Consider the following 12,714-nt stretch of genomic DNA (forward strand, 5'->3'; position numbering starts at 1 on the left):
CTCTCTGCCCTTTGTATGGGGAAAAAAATTTAATCTCCTTTAGGATAGAGCATATTCCCTCTAAAAATTCCTTTTAAATAACCTTGTTTTATTTAATTAATATTATAAATTTAAACAAACAAAAAAAATTATACATACATACATACATACATACATATATAACACCTAACTATTCAACCCTTATCCTATGTATCCTAAGACTCACCCAACTAACTTTAAACATAACTACCTATTCCCAAAAGTGGGCGCATATCATCAATTTCATAGGGATGAGATTTGGGTGTAATAAAGGAGTCATGACATAGAAGTATTTCCCTTTAATGTGATTGGAGGATAGCTTGGTTAAGTGTCAATCAAACTTGAACCTCCCCTTGCCACCGTACCTTCTAAGGTTTTCTTGGGACATCATGATGCAAGTTGGGAGGTACTTCATTGGAAGGGGTAGCATATTAAATAGGAGGGGGTGACACATTTGACTGGACGTTTTCCACCCTGATCACTCCCCATTGACCCCAAGGTGCACTAGCCCTTGGGCGATGTGGAAGGAAATGTGGGGACCTTGCACCCATGTGGAAAGGAGGTGGGTGGGGGTTAAGGGCTGGGGGGGGGGGGGGGGGGGGTGTAGGTGGTGTTTGAAGACCATGAATTAAGGTATGGTTAGGCACTAGGGGGTGTGAGGTAGATACATAAGGATTAAGAGTAGTTAAGGTTAGTGTAGTTTAAAGTTAGGATTGTTATTAAAAGTTAAAGTTAGATAGTAATTAGTGTTAGATTCAGTTAGTGTTTTGAAATTAGATTTTAGTAAATTTGAATTAGATAATGTTAAATGTTAGTTTAGTAAGTAATGTTAGATGTTAGGAAAATTAGTTAGTTTTATTATTTGTTTTAGTATTGTAGTTAAAGTTTTAAGTTAAATGTTAAAATTAGTTTTTTAATTAATTAATTTAGATTATGTTAAAATTTAAAATTATGATTTATTGTTAAATGTTAAGATGGGTAAGTTTTATTTTGTTGCTGTTGTATTAAGTTAGCTAGTAGTTATTTTAATTAAAAGATGTTAGTAGACTACTAAGGTTATTTTCTTAGTATAGTTAGTTATTTTGTTTAATTTTAATATTTTGATTAGCTAGAATGAGAATTATTTAAATTGTTATTAGAGTAATTTGATTAATGTTAGTTAATTAGTTTTAGTTGTAATTTATGGTTACTAGTAGATTTAGTGTATTATTGATTTATAGATGGAATATTGAAAATAAAATAAAAATAAAATATTGTTTTAGATTAATTTAATTTAATTAAAATATATATTATTTTATCATGTAAGGCTTAATTAATATTAGTAATGTTTAGGATGCAGTTGCTAACACTAAAATTATCAATATTAATATAGTGAAATTTAAGATTGATTTGGAAAGATGAGTTAGTTAGCAAGATAGTGGGGGTGTTACATTGGGGTCTAATATAAACACAAACAAATGTCGAAATTGATTAAATAATGAATGTGTAAATATAATGGTTTTATCCTACACATTGGTTATAAACTAAAACACTGTATTAAGGTGTTGTTAGGGAAATCTATATCCGCCTTTCAAACATCCCTGTAGTTTAACTAGTGAAAAAAAAACATATCAAATTTTATCAAAACCCTATGTGTCATGTAAGTCATAGTCTACCCTATATCAAGATAGTAGATTTATTAAAATTTAAAATAATTTCCATGTGTTTTTGCTTCGTATTTTGGGCATGACAGTTATCTTCATGGTGTATGGAGATGGTTGCATCTTGAGGACTAATGGCGTTCTTGGTAAAGGTGTGTTTTATGCTTTCATTTGATATGTTATCCTTGGTGTGAGGATAGTTTCATTACTATGTCATGGTCTACTCTTGATACATGTTTAGAGCCTTAACATGTTATAGTATGTTCATATGGAGCATGTTATCTCTTTGGTTGAGATGGTTAGATCATGTTGTCATGTTTATGTTCTTGAGGCCATTGTTGGAACTTTGACATTGATCGTTTAGTTTATTGTTATTGATTACATTAATCATAAGCTAGATACTTTATTATATTGCTATGTTGCATTTGGAGCTGGCATGGATTAATTGATTACAACTGCTCATGGATACTTAGAGATGGTGGTGATGTTGATTTCATTTAGATTAGAGAATTAGTTGTTGGGTTAGTTGATGGTTTTAGTAGGAAGTCCAAGGGGCATTCACTTGATATGGACTTGAGAGGAGATTGTTCTTAGATGAGTCTTGGTTGGAGACTTGGATATCTTGATCAACATTCTCATTCCCCACTCTTGGTCTACTCAACGGTTTGCTACTTGAGAGGTATAGCCCATTTTTTCTCTCAGTTGTATTATATTTATGCTTGTCTTCCATGGATATGGATCTTGAGCTATGGTACATGAGTTAGTTCTAGAGGGTTCATTTGAGAGATGGTTTAACATTGGTTATCTCCATTTTCATATGTTGTTATGCTAGTTGAGTTTGGGAGATGGTTTTATATTGGGCATATTCCTTGGATTAGGAATGATTATTGCTTGATTTAGGAGTGGTTTATGAGTTTGATCTTCTTGTGAGAGGCTTACATCCATGATTGGTCATATGATTTGAGTGTTGTGGCTTATTGGTTAGGGTTTTATGGAGGAGATAATACTTGCACAATTTACATCTAGAGGTGTGTGTAGAAGAACATGATATAGGTTATGATTTACATGGTTTCTCTTTGGTCTTGGTTATCCTCTTAGATGTTCAATTTTACTTACATTGGATTTGAGATTAGTTGGAGATTGTGATCACTGGTTTGTGCTCATGTATGTCATGTGAGAGATGACATGGCTATTCCTTTATCTCTTTCCTCTATTGGTTGTGGAGAACTTGGGAGAGCATTGGAGACTTGTTATAGAGACTTATGATGAGAGTTGTTTTTGCAGGTTATTAGTTTATGTGTTGTGGATGTCCTTGAGACTACATAGATTCACTTCTTTGAGATGTTTTGAGTGGACTGGTTATAGATTTGACATTATCTTTTGCAATGGAAGCTTCTTGGTACATATGTGGCAGGTATTTCTCTTGAGACTTATAATTGTAGGTTACAGATTAGATATGTTGATTATGTGAGGTTCACTTGGTATATCTTTGAAGGTATGAATAGTTGGATGGGTTTGGCACTTTTTGTGGGTGCTATTTCAGGTGTGGATATTTTGACAATTATGGATACATGTGATTACCTTTGGATTAGGTTTTTGTGCTTGGAATTTTAGTTGGTATAGGATTTTATGATCTTCTAATGCAACAGGGTGGGTGGCTTTCTCTTTGGATGGCTTCTATGTATGTTAGGTGATAGTGACATAATAGGAGGCGAGATCATTCATGTTTGAGATGCTAGATACTTTGATTTTTTTGTGGGTACTAGGATGGAGCACATAATGTACTTTGATCCATGATGGTGGGTGTGCTAGGAGGGATTGTTCCTTTTCTCATTTATGTGGCTACAGATTAACCCTATGTAATGTATAAAACAAGTGGAATATTGTTGAGATAATAGCTATTACACACATTGCATAATATTGTTATATTGTATTATTTTATTTTGTTATGTAATGTTGCACCTTGATGGACATGCAACATGTAAAGATTTCCATTGGATATACTTGATGAGTTGTATTGTAACATTGTGATAATAATAATAGTAGATTTTCATAATCCATTTGTAAAAATAGTGATTTCTAGATTCGATTGTGTGTGATATTTAAACATCAACATTTCAAATCACACTACATGATCCATCATCAGGATGAGAAAGTGCAGGCTAGTAAAGATATGCATATTTGTGGTAGTTAGCACATATTTGTATTCTTGACGCTTTTGTCTACACACATATATGTATGTGTGTACATATACATCTATGTATGTGTGTACACATACATATATTTACGTGTATATATATATATATATATATATATATATATATATATATATATATATATATATATATATGAACATATATAAATATTTATGTGTTCATAGATATATACATACATGTGCAGATACATGCATATATAATATATACATTCATACATGTACACATATGCGTGCATAGATACATTCACATAGATATATTTTTATGTATGTGTACATATATAAATATATGTACATACATGCACATTTATATATGTATATATGTTTGTGTGTGTGTGTGTGTGTGTATGTTTGTACATATGTAGTGATATAGTTATATAGATCTACATACATACCAATATATTTTGTCTTACTTTGATATTTAACCTCTCATTTATATAGAGTTAGTATATTTTCTTGTTTCTATTGTTTTCATTATATCTTATGTGTTTTTCTTGTTTTTAGATTTGGGTTCATTCTCCTTTTATTTTTTGGGGTTGTTCCTTAAAAAATTGTATTCTTTGTTCCCTTTTTCTTTGATCTCTCTTTCTTTATATTTTTCAGGTGTCACACTTTTCAGCATGTGTTCTCTTATTCTTTACATTGTTTTACGTGCTTCCCCTCTCCTCTTAACCCTTGAGTTAGGTCTAGTCTACATATCTTTACTACCCTACACTTTCTCATCTTGATGATGGATCATGTAGTGTGATCCAAAATGTTGATGTTTAAAAAACACACATGATTTAATCCAAAAATCACTATTGTGATAATATTTCATGTAATTATTTAATATTGGGGAAAAGAAATTATATGTCCAATATTAAATGATGGGTTAATGGGTTAGATAGCACATGGTTTATGTAATACCACTTGGTGGTTTTGTGGGACTTGCTACTATATAAGCAACCACAAGGGTAGTTGTTGGTGTGAGAAAATATAAGTGAAAAAGGCAAGAGTCGAGTGGGACAAGGCTTGACAAGTTAGCCAAGGGAGCATTTGTGAAGGTTGGAAGCATGACATGAGATGTGTGGATTTATGCTTGTTTACATGGATTGCTTGGTTGTTGCTATGATTTTGAAGGCTTCCATGGTTGTATTGCAATGGTATTATTGTTGAATAATAAATGGTGATGGACGCTTTTGGAGGCTAGATTTTTCCCTCAGTGAGGGTTTCCCAGGGTATATCTTGTGTCACAATTTTTTGTGGGTATGTTGTCTGTTCTTTTGCATGTGGAATTTAAGTACATATTTATTTTAGATCTATTATGGGTTATGTGGAAATGGTTATATTCTTTCTTGCAAGTTTCCTTACAACTTGAAGATTGTCATTAGATCTATTTCAGTAATATCAAAGTTTGTTAGCAAAGTGTTTAACAAAGTATCATAAAGATAAATTAGAAGAGATAATTGGGGTTTGTTAAAGTCATATCTAGCTAGGGATATTACATTCTACAACTCCTAACATGGTTGGCACAACTCTCAACAGGGTTGGAATCTCTTAACAGGGATTCAAAGTCTCCTAGCAAGGACTAATATGTATTGAAAGTATTTCATTGGCTCCTAATAGAATCCATCCTCTTACAAGGAACTTTTATATTAGTACATCATTTTGTGGGTACCATCCCCATTAGGGGTTTCCCCCTAGTTAACGTATCTGGTGTTATTGTGCATGTGTATCTTCATATGGTTAATGATTAATAAGGTTGATAAATGTTTTAATGATTGGTTAACTGATTTACCCCCCTCCCCTACCTCGCCCTCCCTCTCAATTATCTTGGTGGACTTTACTTTATACAAATTAGTATTAGAGCATCTAGTCCTTGAAGGAAAAGATTATTAGCTTAAGGAGATCAATGCCGAGTCACTTCAGAAAAGAAAGTTTGAAGTCTGATGGAGTTAATTTTGATATTCAAAAGATGGAGTTCCTTGGTGAGATATCAGAATCATGTACATAACAAAAGATTGAGTTTCCAGATCTAGAATCTTTTTGTTGCATACAAAAGAATAGAATCACAAATGAAGATAGATCTAGATCTGAAGAAGACAAAAAGATTGAAGAAGGAATTGCTCTACTTATGAAAAGAGAGCTGGATGGTATGAAATTTTTTGTTTTTTGGATATGTAAATAATTTGGTCTTTTTTCATCCAAATGTCCTAAGAGAGTAAGGAAGACTAGAAATGATTCCTTTTTGGATGATAATCAAAAAATTTAAAAGAAGTATGTAAAGATTCTTGAATTATAGTGATGATAAAGATAATGAGTTTGAATTGGTTAAGAAGGAGAAAGTAATGGAAGAAACAACTTTAGTAACTATTATTGATGAAGAAGAAGATAATCTTAAATCCGTTGTAGAAATGTTGAAGTTTTCTTTGAGACTAACAATGATTTATAGAATGATGTTGAAGTTTTTGTACAAAGAGAAGAACTAAGATCTAAACCTAGAGAAGAAGAGTTGAAAAAGAAACACCTTTACCTAACATGAATTTGACATAGAATCACCCTGCTAATCAAATTATTGGAAGCAAAAAGAAAGGATTTATGACAAGAAACATAGTACATGTAGATTTGTGTTTGATTTCTTTGGTTGAACCAAATAGTGTAGATGAGGCATGAAAGGATGATCATTAGATTGAAGAAATGAAGGAAGAACTAGATTAGATTGTGAAGAATGAGACATGGGAATTGGTTCCTAGAACTAAAGACAAGAATGTAGTAGGAGCTAAATGGGTTTGCAAAAATAAGATGAATAAATAAGGTAAAGTTGTGAGGAATAAATAAATAATGGTATGTAAAGGATATTCACAACAAGAAGGTATAGACTATGAAGAGACATTTGACCCTATTGCCAGAATTGAAGTAGTAAGGATGTTCTTGGCTTATGCATCAAGTAAGAATTTTGAAGTATATTTGATGGATGTAAAGTCAACATTTCTAAATGGAGAACTTGAAGAAGAAGCATATATTGAGCAACCTGAAGGATTTCCTTTGATAGAAGAAAATGACATAATATGTAGATTGAAGAAAGAATTGTATGGTCTAAAGCAAGTATAGAGAATCTACTATGCAATATTGGACAAGTATTTGACAAAGTTGGTATTTTCTAAAGGTATGACTAATAGTAATTTGTACTTGAAAGAAATTGAGCATGAATTGTTGATTATTGTGATATTTGTTGATGACATAATCTTTGGAGGTAATGATGAAGCAAGTGACAAATTTTTGATGAAATGAAGAATGAATTTGAGATGAGTATGATTGGTGAAATGAAATATTTTTTTTATGTCTATAGATAGTGCAAAATAATGATGGCATCTTCTTATTACAATTTAAGTATTTGAAGGACTTGCTAAAAAGACTTGGCTTAGAAAGTTGTAAGCCTATTGGTACACCTATGATAATTGGCCACAAGTTATTTAGCAAAGATGAAACACCTACAGTTGAGAAGAAGTACATATCCATGATTGGGGGTTTGTAATATTTGACTCAAACTAGACCAGATATAGCAAATGTAGTTGGTATAGTAGCAAGATTTCAAGTAGATCCTAGAGAAGCACATTATGTAGTAGTAAAGAGAATATTCTTATATTTGAAGGGTACACCTAATTTTGGTTTGTGGTATGAAAAATCAAGTGATTTTACTTTATGTGCATATGTTGATGTGGATTAGATAGGTGGTATGGATAAAAAAAAATAGTACAAGTAGTGAGGCATTTTTCCTTGGAGGAAGATTAATTTCTTAGTTAAGCAAGAAACAAGACTGTATCTCATAGAGAAAAGCATAAGAAGAGTATGTAGGAGCATCAAAAAATTGCAATCAGACCATGTAGATGAAGCAGACACTGAAAGACATTGGGATAGAGTTTTTAGAACCTATTATCATGCATTGTGATAACACAAGCACAGTAAGTATGTCTAGGGATCCTGTGTTGCATTATAAGACCACACATATATCCATTAAGTATCATGTTTTAAGAGAGAAAGTTGTAGAGAAAGAAACCATATTAGAATATATGAGCACAAAAGAAAAGATTGCAGATATCTTTACAAAGCCTTTGCCTAAAGATACATTTGAGTATTTGTGAGGTATGCTTGAGGTCATGCCCCTACCTACTTTTGAGTAGATGATGTAGGAAATGCATCAATCTAGTGGTACATAGCAGCATTATCTAGACTGAATGCTGATTGTAACTATATGAGGGAATATCTGTAATGAGAAAAGTCATCAAGGACTCTTGGTAGCTAGTACAAAACATTGTCATTGGACACTTGAGCTGGTTGAAGACTTGGAGTAGATGAATGACATAATAAAGCTTTTTTCACTTATGTCAATGGGGGAGAGATTGCATAAAAAACATCTCCTATGTATGGGGGAGAAGTGTTGTAGATGGATAATAAGTTAAAAACTCTCTAGAGATTGTGTACATGAAACATGTATGTATGGGAGAGAATTGTTCTTGGATAGATTGGTTGATATCAATAGGGGAGAAGTTCTGAACAATTTATTTCCATTCATGTAAATGGGATAAGAATGGAGAGTTGTTCTTGGTAGCCTACATTTTCACTATGCAAAAATTTTGGAAATCAAGAAAGTAGTGTTCTACAATTATGATTTTCATGCATTTTATTTCTCTTGTTTCAAGAGGAAACCCTAGGTTGATTAATTTTTCCCTTTTGGTTTTTCCAAAGTTTATCTAAGCCCTAGTTTTATGAATGAATTTAAAATCAAGTACCTTGTGCTTCACAAAGAAAATTTCATACCCTATAGTCAATGTTTAAATTTCCCTAGGTCCTTTTCGATAAGTAAGAAGTTGTAAGCCTAATTAAAATTTTTCTAACATGTATATGATCTTATGGTTTAGGGTTAAACATGGAGTCGTAAGTTGATTTCTAAAGTATTTGATAGTTACATCCAAAGGATCAAGTGTATGAGCACAAAAGTCATTTATCAAGACTCTCGACCTTACGATTATGCTGAAAGTTTACCATTGTAAGTCTCCTTTTAAAATTTTATTGGTATTTATTATCTTACAAAGAAGGGGTTTAATGAGCAAGTGTAAAGGGATTGGGAATGTGACCTAAAAGGTCTCCATAGATATGAATAAATGAAGACTATGGGATCACAAGGTATTAATATGAAAGCTTCCAAAGTTATGGCTTAGGGTTAAGCACATGTTTGGAGGACTGAAGTAAACTATGACACGTTCTAGACGCATGATTAGGTAAGTCAAAAGGTAAGTTCAAGCTTCTAGGGTTACGACAAGTTGCTAATTGATTGTCAATGTATGGTCGTGGGTGAAAGTAAACATAAATGATTGAGGCTTCCAATCTCATGAAAGACTCAAACGTGTAAGGCCATAAGACATGTCAAGAAAGGTTTTGATGTTGCTACAAGGGCTAATTGTAAAGGCATAAGGAGTATAAAGGAGGTTCTCGATGCCATACATAAAGGTTACAAATGACCAGTGTATGCTCACAACTTAAAAGATGACATGGTAGACAAGTTCCATGATACTATGAGGAACTATTAGTTGTAAGATCATATAGATATTTTTTCACTCATATGAGGTTACAAAAAGCCAAATTTTTAATGAAGTGTAAAATCGTAAACCCTAAGTTGGCATAAAAAAATGCTTTCCCTTTCTGAGTTGGAATAGGACAAGGGGTTCACCCAAACAAATCCTTGAAAAGACAAAGTTAAAACTACTTAACAAGACAATAAGTCAAAATCTTAGAAGTGACAATTAAGTTGTAGATTTGAAAGCTTTGTGCATGTTGATAGTTAACGAATAAATAGGGTTGATGAAAAACATATGCAAACAAAAACACTCTCTAAGAGAAAATAAGATACCCATTGCTAAGAAAAGATTTACTAATCTCCTGAAGTTATAGAGATATCAAATTTGCTAAGTGTTCTTTAGAGAGAATTGTAGAGTTTGAGAAGAGAAAATGTTTGAAATGGAGATAGAAGAAGTCCAGTCCAAGAACACTAAGGTTGCAGAGACTTCAACATAAAAGACCAAAAAAAATAGATAGAAAATACCAAATAAGTACATTGATGAATGGATTAAATTGTTCCCAAGGTCATCAAACACTATTTCAGCAAATGACCATGATTTCAAAGATCCATATGCATTCTATAGAGATTCAATTTTCCATGACACCAATGAGTATGATTTGTTTCTACATTGGAAAGTTGATGATCCACCATATCCCCTAAAACCTCACATCAAAGGGAGATATTCCAAAGAAGGTGGATAAGATGCTTCCCATGAGAAAATTTAAAAACTACTTCCAAATAACAATTTATGGTACACATAAAGTATTGGGAAGTGATGACTCTGAAGTGATATTTGGATTAATATCCATTATGGTTCTTGATGTTCAAGATGCTTTTCATAATGCAGAGTATGATTATGTAGGTATATAATTAAAAATATACAAGAACAAATTGAAGTAGCTTAGAGAGGAGACCTCAAAAATTTTAGGTTCCACCATTATTCATTGCTAATGCACCTAATATTGTATTATAATGTTGGATACCTCAGCCTAGATTTTATTGATCAAACATTAGATGAGGATGGGGCTTTGCCAATGCAATTATGGACACGGGTATGGAATAGGTATTACCATTACTCTGATTCATTTTCCTTCTTTAATAATTTTATTGTTGTGATTATGAGAATGTTGAACCATAGCTTAATTAGAGCTCCTGATATTTTAAAGAGATTAATGAGGCCAACCCTTTTACCTAATAATGAGAAATTTGACCATAATTGGGTTGATGTGTTTCTATTCTAGTAGTTCTCAATTTTGAGTGTTTATTCCTATCCTTAGCCTCCCCATGTATTACCAAGATTCATTCCTCCAAGGCTAGCTATAATTGACTTTATATGGTAGTTGATTTTGATGGATAGAGAGTACCTAGGCACCAAGTCACATAAGGGAACCTTCTTGTGTAGGTGCTTTAGGATAGGGGATTTTTCAATTGGAAAGGAGTCTCTTCAAAAAATTAATGCATATTTGAGACATTATAACTTATTCACTACCCCTTATAGAATTTATGATCTTGAGGGTTTTGTTAGATGTACTCTAAGGGAAATTAGGAATTACACCTTTCCAAATAATAAGGAGATACCATAGGAGGATTTAATCAAAGACATAGTAGCTAAGGGAGAGGTTGATGAAAGGTTAAGAACGTATGAAGATATACTGAGGGTAGAGAATGAGCTGAAGAGGACATACCCAAAATTATAGGGTTTTTATATAGAAGTATCATATGCTGACAGACTCTACAAGATGCTTAAGAATTATGTTCATATTATGTCATAGATGCTAGAAGAGCGAATTTCAATTTACTAGAGCTAGATGTTTTCTTATAAGTGACACAAGAAGAGCCTGGAACTTCTACATGGGTGGAAAAGGGGCACAAAAGATAGAGGGTTATCCAGATGCCTAAAAAAGAAAAGGAGAGAACATTATAGTTAATATGAGATAGGAAAATTTATTTCCAAGATAAAGTGGTGGTAGTAGAGAATTCTCTGACTAACTTGTAGGTAAAAAATTGCTAGGTTGGATGATAGAATCATCCTATTTGAAAAATTTATTTAAGATGATGAATTCATCAAATCTACAGAGTTTAAGAGCTTCCTATATAAAGTCAAGAAAAATGAATTGAAACTAACTCTTAAGCCAGGGGAATCATTGGAAAAGTAGAAGGAGCTTATTGAAAAGTTGTTGGCTTATGATCCTGAGAATGAATTGATGACCCCTACTAAAGCTAGTGATCTTGTACTAAGAAGTGGTATGCTTCTAGTGTTATAATATATAGTCCACTAATATAATTGATTCACCCCTCCCTCTTAGTTATATTAGTGGACTATATATTCTAACAATTGGTATCAAAGCATCAAGTCCTTGAAGGATAAGATTAACAACTTTGGGAGATTGATGGAGAATAATTTTAGAAAGGATAGTCCTATATTTGATGGGGCCAACTATGAAAGTTTGAAGGAGAAGATGAAGATTCATCTATTGTGCATGGGTTCGGGATATTGGATCTTGACAAAGAGAGAAGATAATCATTAAGTAAAAGAAGCTTGAAGGATGCAATAAAGTAGAGAGAGATCTATTCATGTGTAACATGAGAGAAAGAGAAACTCTACTATCAACTCTTCTAGAGATTGAGTACAATTAGGTAAAGTCACTTGAAAAATCTTATGAAATTTGGAAAGCATTAGAATCTACTTTTGAAGATGATACACATGCAAAGAGAATGAGATTAAAAAATTGGATATGTGCATTTCAAGATACTAAAATGATGGAAGATGAATCTATAAGAAGCTATATTGGTAGAATATTAGAAATTGTTGCTGGAATTCAGTCTCATGGTGGAACCAAGGAAGAAGATGAAGTTATGTGGAAGATCTTGAAAAGTTTGACACTACTTTTCAAACAAGTAGCTCAGATGATTAAGCTAGTAATTCCCTATACTAAATATTTCAAAAAGGAAACATTGCTTGGAAGATTACAATCTGTAGAAGTAGATCTAAGATAGTATGGAGATCTAGCTAGAGTCAAAACAACTTTCAATGTCCTAAAAAATTGACCTAATCTAAGAAGGAGTGCAAGCACACATGGAAATTTTGTTGTTAGCAAATGAAGATGAAACTATTCGTATACAAATGAAGATGAAGAATGTGATGAGAAAGGTCAAAGTGAAAGTGATGATGAATTAGGATTTGTGGCTATCAGGGAAGATGATCTTGATAGAGAAATTAGAGAAGAAAGAGCTCTAGTTTCCCAAGT

Source organism: Cupressus sempervirens, chromosome 4 (genome assembly GCF_028749045.1).
Source record: "Cupressus sempervirens isolate cs-2001-9-10 chromosome 4, ASM2874904v1, whole genome shotgun sequence".
Lineage (NCBI taxonomy): Eukaryota > Viridiplantae > Streptophyta > Pinopsida > Cupressales > Cupressaceae > Cupressus > Cupressus sempervirens.